The 12641-nt window shown below is 49.0% G+C and overlaps 1 protein-coding gene across 8 annotated transcripts in view; it reads left to right on the forward strand.

Moving 5' to 3' along the window:
- The window catches only part of PLXNA1 (plexin A1), a 400969-nt gene that overhangs the window by 16569 nt on the left and 371759 nt on the right, over nucleotides 1-12641 (forward strand). For 4 of the 8 annotated variants that reach the window (XM_066617855.1, XM_066617861.1, XM_066617862.1 and 1 more), the window contains exon 1: nucleotides 8699-8850. The exons of 1 other annotated variant lie outside the window; for it this stretch is intronic. The gene's annotated coding sequence lies outside the window, so the exon portion shown is untranslated. Of the gene's footprint in view, nucleotides 1-8698; nucleotides 8863-9553; nucleotides 9597-9847; nucleotides 9915-12641 lie in introns of those variants that run through there. 3 more of the 8 variants (XM_066617857.1, XM_066617859.1, XM_066617860.1) reach the window with 3 other exon arrangements.

Genomic DNA, 12641 nt, shown 5'->3' on the forward strand with positions numbered 1-12641 from the left:
TAGGAGGCTGACGTTATGGTACTGAAAGTTCTCCTACAACTTTTGCCAGCTTTAATTCGATCTGGAGAATACCTGCAGTTCTCCCTCTCACCTCCAAACCTCATCCGCTCTTGTTCCCACAACTTACCTTCACTGTTGCTCAAACAGGAATTGAAGGGAGGTTTTCTCTATACACACTACACATATACACAAGCAGCTGTACATGGTTATAAAAACAGGTGCACATGAGTGTAACCAAGGACATTCCATCTTGTATTTTCCTCAGTTTCTAAGTGCACTAGGACTTTTAATACACCTAGTTAGAAAAAAAGAGAATAGTGGCCCAAACCTATCAAGGGCCTGCACTGGTAGGATGCATGTTCCACTGGTGTGTACTGCTGCAGAAGTGCCGTAAAATATTTTGCAGCTGCGCAAGACCAAGGCATGTTGGTGGGAAGGCTGGAGTCTTCCCACTAGCGCTGGAAGAGCAACAGATGTCTGCCAAAGCAGGTGAGTCCAGCACAGGGGCAGGGGGAGGGTAGTGAGGGGGCTGAATGGAGTGGGGGAGACAGAACAGGGAGGAGCTGAGGTGGAATGGACAGATTGGGCCAGGGGTGGGGGCAGGATCTGCAGCATCAGCACAAGCCAAATCCCAAGCCCTTCCTGGGCCTGATCCACCTGCATGGAGCAATGTGAACTTGTGCCAGCGAAATTGCGAGTGCAGGTTTGAGCTGATGCTTTGCAGCTGCTGGGGCTTAGTAAGGGGCAAGGGCACAAATGAGGAGCAGCCCATTATCTCCCAGTGGGATGCAGCATAGCCCATGCTGGCACTGCATGGGCTGCCCATCTTCATTTCAGGGAACTAGGACCTCTACGCATTTCCATCATCAACAGCTAACAACCATGTAACGAGCTCCTGGAACTTGATCGTCCTTATTACCATGGATATACCAAGCAAGGTACTTTTGTATCATTATTGAGTGGAATAAATTCTGTTGGTACACTTTTTAAGCTTCATCATGTGCTTACATGCCACTGATTTCAGTGGGACTAACAGCTCAATCCTAACTAATTTTCCAGCATCGATGCATCTGCAGTTGTAAACTCAAGGTAATGGAAGAAATGTTCCCTTACCTTGAGGAGGCATCCATGACTGCTCCCTTCCCCCCCCCCCCGGCAAAATGCAGTGAGCGCCTCATTGGCACAGTATTTGGAAGTTAGTTAGAATTGGGTTGTTAAAGACTCACTTCCAAATCCTATCAGTGAATTTACAGCAGTAGGACACTGTCCCACTGCCATAAATCGGTTGTGCAGAGCATAAAATGGCATGCAGAGCATGCTGCTGGTGGCCATTTCTGAGCCACCACTTCCAAGCAACAGCAGCATCAGAGGCCTGCTGCATGCTCTGAAGCAGGTAAGTTGACATGGGGGGGCGGCTTTTGGGTAGGTAGAGCGAGTAATGGGGCATGCTGGGGGAGGAATTGGGGGCATATTGAGGGAGAGGAGGTGGATCCCACATGTGCAACCATTTTAGTGGCATATGTCCAAGGAGACCCATAGGCAATTGGGCAGCCTACTAGGAAGTAAGTGAACAATATTTTTACTGCAGGCTGTCCATTAGCCCCTCTCCCACCATAGCGTGTAGCACAGCCTCAGTTGGGTTTGAAATCTATAGGGAAAAAAGCAGCTTGGGAGAGGAATCTGGAATGGAAAGGTGGCAGGCAAGGAGAGGGTTAAGGAGCCATTTTCTCCACCCACTGCTTCTCCACTCCAAGGTCCCCCCAGCTTGGTCTGTCTGTCTGTCTGTCTGTCTTTTTTTCTGTCACTTACAGTGATTCCCTTTGGCCTGCTTAATGTTCTCTGTCCTAGCCTTTAGAAAACAATGTTGCTACCACAGAATTACATAAAAGCTTGCTGCAGGTTGCATGGGTGTTGTAGAGAGGCTCCCCTCTAAGAGGTGATAAACTTAGTCATACCAGTTTGTGCAGACTAATAAACAGAGATGGAGACAAATTAATTTCCCCCAGCAGATGAAAGAGAAGTGGGCAAGGCCAAGAGGGAGAGCTAGAGTTGACCAATTGGAGCAGGACTGAATTCCTACCAGCAGAAGCCACATTCTTTCTGAACTGATAAGAGGGGTGTCAGAGAGAAGCCGGGTCAGAAAAAGAATGGAGATGATAAAAGTGGCTGGCACTGAGTGCGCTTCTGAAAGACAAATAATCAACTGAAACTGTCAATTAATCTTTTTTTATGGCTTTTATGATTTTTCCTCCTTATAATTTTATCTTTGAGTTAAGTGAATTTTGTGCTGCTGAAAGATGCTGAACTGACAGCTCTGAGGCATAAAAGCCTGGGTCCGTCTGCAGAAAAGGCACATCATGGGCAGCAAAAGGCAGTGCTTTCCCCCTCACTGTTTCCCTCCACTCCGTGTCCAATGCATGACTCTGACACAGTGCACAAAATGGCAACTGCACAAACTTAGCACAGAGGGCTTACCTCAAATTTACCTGGGAAAGAGAGATCTAGAACAACTTGTTACCAGGGCCACATGCATTGCTTAACCTGGGGACCTGTCCTCAAGGTATTGTGGGTGTCTGCATGGTTCTGAGCTGGCCTGAGCAGGATTTTTTTTTTTTTGTCCAAGTGCTGCTGGAAGCTTTAATGGTACATCATGGACTTCTAAAAATCTGTCTACACATGTATAAGCTTTTAAAAAAAATTTGCATCATTCCTTTCAATAAACAGTTCTTTTAATTAGATATTTTAAAGGAAGCATACAACATTGGTAAAATGATAACAAAACTAAATAAGGAGCAGCTTTAGGATGGAACATGGGTGTGGGTCATTCTAGTTGCCCCCCTGCACTGTTTGTATCATCTCCTTCCTTAGCAGCACCAGAAACTTTCATGCTCAAGGCCATGCTCTAGAGCAGCAGTCACCAGAACATAAGAACATAAGAACATAAGAACAGCCCCACTGGATCAGGCCATAGGCCCATCTAGTCCAGCTTCCTGTATCTCACAGCGGCCCACCAAATGCCCCAGGGAGCACACCAGATAACAAGAGACCTCGTCCTGGTGCTCTCCCCTACATCTGGCATTCTGACTTAACCCATTCCTAAAATCAGGAGGTTGCGCATACACATCATGGCTTGTACCCCATAATGGATTTTTCCTCCAGAAACTCGTCCAATCCCCTTTTAAAGGCGTCTAGGCTAGACGCCAGCACCACATCCTGTGGCAAGGAGTTCCACAGACCGACCACACGCTGAGTAAAGAAATATTTTCTTTTGTCTGTCCTAACCCGCCCAACACTCAATTTTAGTGGATGTCCCCTGGTTCTGGTATTATGTGAGAGTGTAAAGAGCATCTCCCTATCCACTCTGTCCATCCCCTGCATAATTTTGTATGTCTCAATCATGTCCCCCCTCAAGCGTCTCTTTTCTAGGCTGAAGAGGCCCAAACGCCGTAGCCTTTCCTCATAAGGAAGGTGCCCCAGCCCCGTAATCATCTTAGTTGCTCTCTTTTGCACCTTTTCCATTTCTACTATGTCTTTTTTGAGATGCGGCGACCAGAACTGGACACAATACTCCAGGTGTGGCCTTACCATCGATTTGTACAACGGCATTATAATATTAGCCGTTTTGTTCTCAATACCCTTCCTAATGATCCCAAGCATAGAATTGGCCTTCTTCACTGCCGCCGCACATTGGGTCGACACTTTCATCGACCTGTCCACCACCACCCCGAGATCTCTCTCCTGATCTGTCACAGACAGCTCAGAACCCATCAGCCTATATCTAAAGTTTTGATTTTTTGCCCCAATGTGCATGACTTTACACTTACTGACATTGAAGCGCATCTGCCATTTTGCTGCCCATTCTGCCAGTCTGGAGAGATCCTTCTGGAGCTCCTCACAATCACTTCTGGTCTTTACCACTCGGAAAAGTTTGGTGTCATCTGCAAACTTAGCCACTTCACTGCTCAACCCTGTCTCCAGGTCATTTATGAAGAGGTTGAAAAGCACCGGTCCCAGGACAGATCCTTGGGGCACACCGCTTTTCACCTCTCTCCATTGTGAAAATTGCCCATTGACACCCACTCGCTGCTTCCTGGCCTCCAACCAGTTCTCAATCCAGGAGAGGACCTGTCCTCTAATTCCCTGACTGTGGAGTTTTTTCAGTAGCCTTTGGTGAGGGACCGTGTCAAACGCCTTCTGAAAGTCCAGATATATAATGTCCACGGGTTCTCCCGCATCCACATGCCTGTTGACCTTTTCAAAGAATTCTATAAGGTTTGTGAGGCAAGACTTACCCTTACAGAAGCCATGCTGACTCTCCCTCAGCAAGGCCTGTTCGTCTATGTGTTTTGAGATCCTATCTTTGATGAGGCATTCCACCATCTTACCCGGTATGGATCTTTGATGAGGCATTCCACCATCTTACCCGGTATGGACAACCTTGCAACCACTGCGTAACAAAAAAGTGACCCCTATTCAGACCAGCACTTACCGTTCTGCTGCACTGATCACAATCAACCCACCCGATCTCTTCAGCACGACACTCTGGGCAGTCACATCTGCCTCAGTAGGCTTTGTGCCCACATTTCCAGGCAGGTTCAACTGCACAGAAGGTTGCACTGAAGAGATTGGGTGGACTGATTGTGAGCGGTGCAGTGGAATGGTAAGCGCTGCTCACGATGAGGAGAGAGATTCAGTGTTGCGCTGGATCCAGCCCACGGGCTGTAGATTATTGAACGCTGCTGTAGAGCAACAATTTTAGACCTTTTTCATCTCATGACACACTGATAAGGCACTAAAATTTTCAGGGCACACCATCGGTTTTTTGATATTTGACAAGCCACACCATGCTGCTGGTGGAGGGCTCACATCCCCCAATGGCCCTACTAATAAATTACTGAATAATGAGACCAGGAGTGAGAGGAGGTGCAAGCAAGGTGAGGCCACATTGATTCAGGTAAAGAGTCTAGTAAAGAAATTGCTCTGTGGTTGTCCTAGCAACTGCAATATGCTTTCACTTCTCTAAACTAGTAATATGATTGGCCAAGTGGGTACATAGCACGATAGTAGGAATAGCCAACCTGAGAGCCTGGCCCCTGGTACAATTACTCTCTGTCTCATATGGACGAATGATTCAGCCTTAAGGATGGGTGATTCAGCGTTTGTTAAATGTATTTATTTTTCTCATTTTTATATTGTTCTTCCTCCATGGAGCTCAGGGTAGTGTACATGGTTCTCTCCCTCCTTGTATCCTCACAATAACCCTGTGAGGGAGGTGAGGCTGAGAGATAGAGACTGGCCCAAGGTCACCCAGGAAGCTTCATGGCTCTTCCAGGTCAAAGTCCAACTCCTGAACCACCACTACGCCATCCTGGCTCTCAGTGAAGATCTGGAATGTGATGTGCACTTTCAGAAATAGACTGGTATTTTATTGGCATCGATGTTTGTTGTCAACAGTGGAAAGCTTGATTTGGGGTGCAGCACTGGCCACATGCCTTCGACCAACCTCTGAGCAACTCTGAAGCTTAGCAACTTCCCAGCATCCTTAGCTATAAAATCTTAGATTTTGCATGCCATTTGTTGGGAGAAACCCTTCCCCTCTCCTTAATTATAAGTGGATGGGGTGGGTGCGAGGGGATTATAAGACAATGAAAAGAGTGAGAGAGTGGAGAGGGTGAGCAGGGGTGAGTAGTATCTTTTGATACTTTCACAGTGCTAAAATTCAGGGTATAAAATTTTTACAGGAGAAAGGTGATTTGGGTAATGTGCATATAGGTATCACCACGGCCTCCTGTCCATGTGAGACTTCATGCCAGATTATACACCTGTGGCTATCAGAAACACTAGGCAAAGGTGGCACTCAGCCCTCATGCTTGCACACAAGAAATGTACTTTTAAATGTTGCAAGCAGGCTGGGAATTGCTCACATAATCACTAGCTCTTTCCTTTCAAGTGCATTGGCTTCCCCAAGGCTGCAGGTGGTGTAATACTCTGACTCCACAGAGAGTTAAATAGCTGACCAAAGGTTTTGAGACTGTGCTCCCAAGTGTGTTTCACAACACTGAAATATTATGGTATTGTATGTATGTTGTACTCTTTAGTGCAGCTTTACATGTTAGTTCTATCATTCTTTGGGGGCCCTTTTCTGAATGGGTATGTTCTTCATACACAGAGCCAAGTGGCGATTTATATTCTATGCGGTGGTTTCTGTTTGCTTCTTCAGTGATGTCTATTTTCTTTGCTTGCATTTTATTATTTTTTAACTGACTACTAGTTTTGGGCTCGTTAGGGCTGAATGATGGGACATAAACTATTAAATTTAAACACACACATTTTTTATATTAAAAAAATATATGAAGTAGGATAACACACCTATTTTTAACATCAGCTTTCCAATTGCAAAGCCTACGGGAAGCTTCTTCCTCCTACCTGTTGCCGGTGCTGTAAGCATACATAGTAAAAATGTCTGCCTTGGTGAAGAAAAAAAATCAGCATTCACAAACTATCCTTAGAGCTTCTGTTTATATGCTTTAGGGCCCAATCCTATCTTTCCCGAGTACCCAGTGGTACAGCAGTGCCAAAATGGCTGCCACTATATCTTGTGTGATCAGGGAACCATGTCAAGCATGGCTGACCCTGATGGGTCTACTTGGATCTGCGCCAGTCCTTAAGCTGCTACAGAACCAAGGAGATCCATGTCAGGCAGCTTAACTCTGGAGGGTGAATAGGATCCAGTGATACCTTTTGTCACCATCACTGTCCCCTCCTGGGCCTGTGTTGGCCCTCCCACTCTTCCACCGCCAAGTTCTCCCCTCCCCACTTCCCCCCATCCTCCCCGCTCCCAAAAGCCTCCCTGCGGGGATACTCACCACTTGCTGCTTGTCATCTGAGTCCTGGTGCTGAGGACTAGTGCAAATTGGCACTGGCCTCTCTGCTGGCGCCATGCATTCCCTGCCACTGGCTAAGAGCCTTATGGCATTTTCATTACAGCTGTTGCTGGAGTAGCTTGCCACCCACTGGAGTAGCCCTGGCATAGGATTGAGATGTTATATTGTTTTATTGATTGCTGTCATTATAGCTGTTGGCCTTCTCTGAGGTCCTATTTTTTTTTTTAACAGAAAAGTGGAAAATAAATATTTTATTTAATAAATAAAAATACAAATACTTCAGAGATGAATTGTTTTTTTTGGGGGGGTGAACCTGCTTCTTCAACACCCTGCTACAAAATGAGGAGACAGCATTTCAACAGAAGTTGCTTCCCTGGAAACATAATTTAGATTGCAGCCTAACCCAGCTCCATAAAAGTCAGTGGAAATGGTCTGTATTCTAATCAAGTTATAAAACAGGGAAATTACAGGTGACTGATTTGCTGGAAACATAATTGGGGTTCCCTGTGTGGTCTTGGGTGAAATGTTGATCCTGTTAATATTTTGACTAAGATGACCCAAACCCATTCAGAGATAAGGGCATATCGTTTTCTTCTGCAATGGCATTTTCACAAGTTTCATTTCATTTCAAACATTTCATGGATGTTGTTTAGTCTGAAATATATCACTGTGAACATTTTTGATGCCACATAAAGAGCAAGAAGACAATCACTTTTAAAGCAATGCAGCCTTTTAATTGAGTTGCAAGACTGGATTAAGCATTCCCTCTAAGACAGTGTTTCTCAATGCTTGTCCCCCCACTGTACCACTTTGTACAGTCCACTGGAAATAACTGGTGATGATGATACAATGCAATAAACAGTGGTGAGAGGCTCAGGGTGGATGGGCAAAAAGCACACACTGGAGCTCTGCTTGCTGAACCAAGCCTCCTACTGCTGCTTGTTGCGTGGCATTGCTGGTCTCGCTGCCAGGTAGCGGGGATCTGGGGGTCCCATCAGACCCCACCTCTAGTACCACCGACGGGTATGAGTACCATTGGTTGAGAAACACTGTTCTTAGGGCTGTAATGTCTTTACATACGCATGCAAGTAAGCCATGTGAAATTCAGTGGTTCTTGTTTCCAAGCAGGTATGCTTCGGCAGCCTCAGTTTTCACATTTTAAAAATGGGTTTGTGATCATGCTGGCCTCCTATGGTGGTTGGCAACCTTCAGTCTCGAAAGACTATGGTATAAGCCTACAGCACCCAGTATTCCCAGGCAGTCTCCCATCCAAGTACTAACCAGGCCTGACCCTGCTTAGCTTCTGAGATCAGACAAGATCCAGCATGTGCAGGGTAACAGTTGCTGCCTATGAAACTTGTGGCAGGGGGTTGGAAAAGTGTAAGAAAGTGTGTGTGTGTGTTGTGTGTGTGCAATCCACTTTTCTTATTTGCTGCAGAGCACCTTTGGAGCACTGTACAGGCAAGCAGTTAAGGATTCAGGAGCAATAGCTCTTAGAGCAGGAAAGGCCTTCCCTCCTGGCACCCAACACTTTCAGTGCTGCTGGAGAACAGCTGCGGGCATTGCCGCTTTTAGGGCTGCGCGGCCGGCATCGCCCTTTTAAGCAGGCGCCCGCCTCCCTGGGCTTGTGAGCCTGCCTTCCCCTGCTCTTCATTCCCTTCTCCCCTCCTTCCAGCCTCTCGTGCGCCGTCCTTGCACAGGTGTGGGCGCCCTCTAGAGGGGAGAGAGCGTCAGACGCGGCAGCAGCAGCAGCCCCCTTTGAATGTGTGTCTCCGTCTGTCTCCCTGGGAAGTCAGATCGAGGCTGGAGTTCCATTGGAACCCTGCGCTGCATTCCATTCCATTCATGCTGGGCAGCAGCAAAGCGAGCGAGGCAGGCGCGGAGCCCTGAGTGGCGACGGGGGGGCTGCCTGGTGCGTGGAATGTAACGATGGCAGGCACATCCGAGGCAAGCTGCGGTTCGAGCTGTAAGTGCCCAGGTCTGAACTTTCCTCTTTTCTTTCTCCCAGGATACTCATTCCCCCCCCCCCCCCAAAAAAAAAGCACTGATCGTGCAGGGCGAAAGAAAGACCCATTGGAAGGTGCTTGCAAAGGGCGGGTGGTTGCAAAGCGAGAATGGATCGCAGTGCTTGGCTCCGGAATAGTTGCTCCCCATAGGAAGGGAGCGACACGTTTACAGGCATAAGGGGCTGTTCAGCCTCTGCTTGCTTTGCAAGGGGGGGATTTGCAGCTCTCCACGCCGCCGCCCCCCTTTTTTACTTGCATCTGATTGTTCCCTGCATGCGGGAGGAGAGAGAGGACTTTGCTGGATTCTTGCGCTGGGTGGGATCGTCGCCGTAGCGCTGCTGCGATTTGGGTGTGATTGTGTGTGTCTGTGTGTTGTGCTGAAGATCGTAAAGTAGGGAAGGCACACGCACAAGGGAAGACACCCAGGGAGAGACACACACGCACAAACAGGGAAACGAATGTGGGCTGGGGGTGGGGACGGAGAAAGGAAGAAGGAGGCTCCTCGCCTGGCCAAAAAATGCTCCGCGGGAACGATGTGGTTGGAGAGGCTTCCCCGGGGCCGGGCGCGGGGGGGGGGGAACCGGCTGGGAGGAAGGAAGGAAGGAAGGAAGGAACCGGGGCTCCATGCGTAGAAGGTGGCTGCAGGCTGGCTGGGAGAGGAGTGGAAGAGTTGACAATGAGACGTGGGGGGCGCTTGCCATGCAAAGTGTGTGTGGACAACGGGAGGGGGTCTGCGGGGCTGAAAAAGGGTGTGTGCCTGTGTGTAGGGGGGTTGGCGTGCCCGGGAAAGGGATGGAATCCGGATCAGCAGCAGCAGCCACAGCATGTGGTTGTAGCACAGCCACGCTGGGAATAGATGCGCGGCGGTGGGGAGACCGGAGCGGGCGTGGAAGTGGCGGCGGCGCCGGCGGGAGGAAGGCAGGGTGGCTCTTCCTCGAGCAGCTCCCGCAGCAGCCTTTCCAGGGTGCCACCGCCGGGAGGGCTAGGAGGGGGCGCCCCTTCTCTCCCCGTGCACCGTGAGAAGGTAGGGGGGGCTGCTCGCACGGGGGGGGCTGCTGCAGAGCCGAGCGAGGACGGGGATGCCGGAGTGCGTGCGCGCGCGGCTGCGGGGCGCAGCGTGGAGCTCCTGCCGCCGCCGCCAGCTCTTTTCCGCATCTGCCTTGCGCTGGGCGAGGATGACTTGCTCCAGAGGTGCTGCCGCCTGGTTGGGATCGCGGGCACGAGGGGGAGTGGAGGGGGCAGTGCTGGGCGAGCGGCACTGCATCCCCTCCTTTCTTCCCCGGGGCTGCCTCGAGAAGAAGCCCGGGCTGGGGGGGGGCGGCGGCGGCGTCTCTGGCTGGGCATGGCAGGCTGGCACCGGGAGGGGAACCGCTTCGCACTGCGAAAGTGACTGCACTCCTCCGAGTCATCCTCGGTGCAGTCAGCGGACCCGGCGCAGCCTGGCGTGGCACAGCCACCAACATTGCCCTCCTCCTCCTCCTCGCCTCCATCCCTTGATTTGGGGAAGGGAAAAGTTTGATCATCACAATGTGACTTTTTTTCCTTCCCCTGTAGAGGGATGGGGAAGGGGTGCTGTGTGGGGGTGGGGTGGCGTTTGGAAGCAGGGAAGCAGGCACCCAGCTAGATCATGCAGGTAGAGTCAGGCCCCACCGGTGCAGATGCATAGCGGGTCTCCAGATCTGGATCTCTCCCCCCCCCCCCCGTCTCTCTCACCTCCCACCCAGTTCAAGTGTCATTGCCCAGTCTGACCTGAGCCTGTCTTACCCACACCCCGCAGTTCACCCCTTCAGGTGCCTGGAGTTGGAGAACTTTGCCTGGAGAGCGGGCCATTCATTGGGCGTCTGGCAAGCCCAGCATGGTCTTTCTCTGAACCTCTGGTGACCCCCCTGACTTCCAGAGGATGCAGCCTAAAGGGAGGCACCCCAAGTTCCAAGCAGGCTGCCTCACTGCTGGACCCTGGGATGAATGACTTGTGCTCCCTGCCTTCGAGGATGCTTTGCCCACCTCTCTCCCTGGCTGGATTTCCCCCTTCCAAGAGGAAGCAGCCTTGGGCTTGCTTGTCAACTTCCTTGCGTAGTGGGAGCCAAACTGGACCAGCCAGCAGTCCTCTGGTTTCTGCCTGGCCCTTCAGTGGCGTTGGGGTGGTGGAGGGTGGGAAGTTGCCTGAACACAATAATAACCCCCTACCTCTGTGTGTGTGTGTGTGTGTGTGTGTGTGTGTGTGTGTGTGTGTGTGAGAGAGAGAGAGAGAGAGAGAGAGAGAGAGAGTCTGTCTGTCGGTCGGTCGGTCGGTCAGTCACACAGGAACTGTGAGGATTCAGGAACCTTTACACCTTGCTGGGGAAAAACACACAGTCCCATTTTAAGGGTTATTCATTCCTGGGTTGTTCTTGCTGATGATGGTGTAGTTTAGGAAAGGCTCCAGTGCTCTGCCACCACCAGCAAGCCTCCTTGCACAGATGATAAATATAGCTCCACAGAGTGCAGTGAGTGAGTGAGTGTAGGTGCTATTCATAATGCATATGTAGACGCCTTTTGCGATTAACAAAAACAGAAGGTTGTAAACCACCCTGAGCCCTTTGGGAAAAGCCAGGCAAATATCTAAATAAATAATAAACTGATCAAATAAACCCATTAATGCAGAGTCAAGCAAGACTAGCTCTTGTTTGCATGTTTGTTTTTCCAAATTGCTTTCGTATAACCACCATGCTAGTGATCGTGTCTGCTGTGTGTGTATGAGATACAGATACGAAACATGTGTCTAATGCACACATGCAGGGCTTCAGTGTATTGAGCAGAGGGGCTTTGCAGATATTCAGATACGGACTTGGTCCAATCAATGAATGTTTAATCCCTTTTCTCCTTTAAATTTTGATAGATGCTAGTTCTCCCTTTCCATCCAGTGAAATTCTTTCTCATCACTTTAATGGTTTGTGTATGCATATTGATTAAGTGTCTATACTGGTGGGCTCCATGGGGGGGGGGTGAGGAAGGTGTTAGCAAGATTTACATGAGATCAGCAGTAACAGAATGAACCTGGCTAAAGATAAGCTGAATTGGGGAAAGCTGCAGGGTTTATCCTGCCTAGTGAAAGCTCTCCTTTTCCTCATGCCCACGTGCTTTGAAGGGTAGCATCCTCAATTATATACAAATTAACTGTTATAATAATTCTTGTAGGCTCCACAGGGAAGAAAAGCTGAAATTGTAAGCTGCTTGTAGGAAGTGCTTTTTCCTCTTGTTTAAGATGAAATCTATAAGTAAACAGACTTCTTCGAATACAGTTGGCTATTCCCTTCCTGTGGAATAAAAATTATTCATCCGTTTTTGCAAAGGGGTGGAGGGATGTGCAAGGGAGGCATAGAGGCTATTGACTGCATCAAAGGTTATTCATTTGAAAACACCATTTCCCTCTGTACAGCATCTAATTGCTTCCTGAACAATCTCAAGGTCTTTTGTACATACTCAGTGGGTAAAATGAGCGACTCAATCTCTCTGTCTCTCTGTCTCTCTCTCTCTCTCTCTCAGTATTCTGGTGACCAAATTGTGTAGAGCGAGGAAGTCAGAGAAAATTAGCAGGCCAAAAAAACTCATGAGGGTTTTGATGCAGAGATAATTTCTTAAGTGGTTACAAAGAAAAGAGAGTTTTTTAAAAAATTCTTTTGCTTCAGACTCTGTTTGCATAGTTCAACTTGTTTTATATTAGTAAATTACAGTGCTAGCAGCTCTGAGACAATATCGAGGCTGTGTGGGT

The sequence above is a fragment of the Tiliqua scincoides genome, chromosome 2 (genome assembly GCF_035046505.1).
Source record: "Tiliqua scincoides isolate rTilSci1 chromosome 2, rTilSci1.hap2, whole genome shotgun sequence".
Lineage (NCBI taxonomy): Eukaryota > Metazoa > Chordata > Lepidosauria > Squamata > Scincidae > Tiliqua > Tiliqua scincoides.